At 31.2% G+C, this 2,175-nt stretch overlaps 1 long non-coding RNA gene across 1 annotated transcript; it reads left to right on the top strand.

Annotated features, from left to right (window-relative positions):
• The first annotated feature begins 340 nt into the window (after positions 1–340).
• LOC127716418 (uncharacterized) lies at positions 341–1,165 on the top strand. Its single transcript, XR_007988911.1, has 2 exons — positions 341–541; positions 1,124–1,165. It is a non-coding gene; the product is annotated as an uncharacterized LOC127716418 (long non-coding RNA).
• The last annotated feature ends 1,010 nt before the right edge of the window (positions 1,166–2,175 follow it).

Raw genomic sequence — 2,175 nt, 5'->3', positions numbered from 1 at the left:
GTATTCTATTTCTTTATTCTGATTGGTTACTCTGTGAACTCCTTTGATATTGAGGCACTCTTTTCAAATTCTACACAGAGATATAGAACACTGACACTTTATTGTGATTTATAGATATTTATTCTTCTTATTCTGGAAACCATTCTTTATATTCAGGTCAGTTATATTCTTTACATTAGTATTTGATGCATGTATTTCTGTATTTTTATCTTGGTATAAAAGATATGAATGTGTTATGAAAATGTGTATGAAAGTCCACTTTGATTTCCATGAGTATGAAAGAGTTCATATTTTTACTTTAAGTTGGTATTTGCAAGACAAAAAGAATATTACAGTTATTATATTATTTTTCATATTTGGCTGTTATTAGATTTCAGCATAGAATATTGTCTTGCATTGAGTTTAACTATATTATTTACTAGTTTTGACATTAAGACTTATGAAGTCATATTTCTTTATATTCAGATTCCAGTATGTGAAGTATAAGAGTATACAGTAACTTTATAGAGGAGCACTGCTCAGCCCTTGTATTATATACACGGTAAGCTGTGTTCTGTGTTTACATGTTTATTTATTTACGTGTTGTCTATTTGTATTTATGTGTTTTAATTAATGTGTGTCTTGTCTGTGTTTGTAATGTGTTATTGTTTAGTTTACGAATATTTCCGAATAGAATAGTGTATCAGAATTGATTACTTTAGATAATGATCGTTGACACAAGGTGTTATTGATATCTGTAGAATTGCATATTGAACAGTTACCGAAAATAGACTTTGGTATAGATGCTTATGATTTGTAGTAAAACATACTTTATTAAATATGGTATATATCGAACTGAAGTTAACTACTTGGATAATTTATATTTTATTTTATTAATATGGAGATTATAATACACCTTATCGCTAATCCCGCTTGACCCGAGAATCAGTCCCGCTCGAACTTTTGACGTCATACAACAATCACTTTTCCATTGTGGCGTCAGATATTTTCTATTATGACGTCAAAATTTTACGGGAACTTGTGTGATGTCCAGTAATGGCGGACAAATAGCGATAAGGTGTATTAGAGTTATCGTTCTTTGAACGTATGTATTGTGTCTTATTGTGTGTTTTATATGTTACAGGGTGTTTATTTGAGATTACTATAATAAACCAATAGAACCTTACTCAGATGTTATTTACGCCCAACTTGATGAGTCTACACATAAATATTTGATTTGTTTTGAATTTAGATCTAGATTGTTGGACAAACACAGTATCTTGTCAGATTTCTTTGGCATTATCATTTTTATTGCGTTTATTATGGATCTTATGACGCACATTTATAATGCACCTAGGAATTCTGCAATATGAATTGGAATGTATTCATTTTCATCATGTCGAAATCCATATTGTAACTTTGAAATGAGGGAAAATTCAACAAAGAAATCATGTTTATAATTGTTTCGTGTACATTGAATGAGCGATAGAAACAAAGCAGTTGAAAGGCGATTTTTTTACAAAGTTAAGATGCAGTGAAAACCAAAAATACAAAAAGTTGCTCTAAATCTGAATTCCCATGCCTGATACTAGTAAAACAAAAGGATTAGTGTTTTGAATCATTTGAACATCCTATGAACAAAAAATGTACAAAAAATAACTGTATCTTCAATATCTCTCCTCAGCACTGGAGTGTTGATTACTGAGCTTTTAATAACCTCGGGGTGGTTACGTCCAACAGCAAAGTTGAAGCGATCCAGTAGTTGTAAAATTTATTTAAGTTAACAGGCTTATAATATTGTTCGCCGAACAAGTGTTTCGTATACAGTAAGAGTTGTCTCCCGGTACTCCGTTTTTCTTGTGTACCTTCGCAACCAGAAAAGATATCTACAAAACTAATATTTTTTGAAATTGTTCATTTTATCCTCATAAACCATATATCAATATGAATGGAGCAACCCGTTAACATCTCATAGGAGTTATATACCATTCACTATCTTACTAATCTCTATGTTGGTATAATTCATAAGGTCTTTTGATTTGAAATGCTTCGGCTTGGGTCATGACATTGAGGTCAATGTCAAAGTTAAGGTAATGATTTAGATTTTGCTCTAAATTGGCCATCGCTTACGAGGGCATCCTCTCAGAAAGAGTGAAAGATAGTCAAAACTAGTGTTAAATGTTTGAATTGTTGAGG

This window comes from Mytilus californianus, unplaced genomic scaffold, assembly GCF_021869535.1.
Source record: "Mytilus californianus isolate M0D057914Y unplaced genomic scaffold, xbMytCali1.0.p SCAF_9, whole genome shotgun sequence".
Taxonomy (NCBI): domain Eukaryota; kingdom Metazoa; phylum Mollusca; class Bivalvia; order Mytilida; family Mytilidae; genus Mytilus; species Mytilus californianus.
This window is presented reverse-complemented; position numbering and strand designations above follow the sequence as displayed.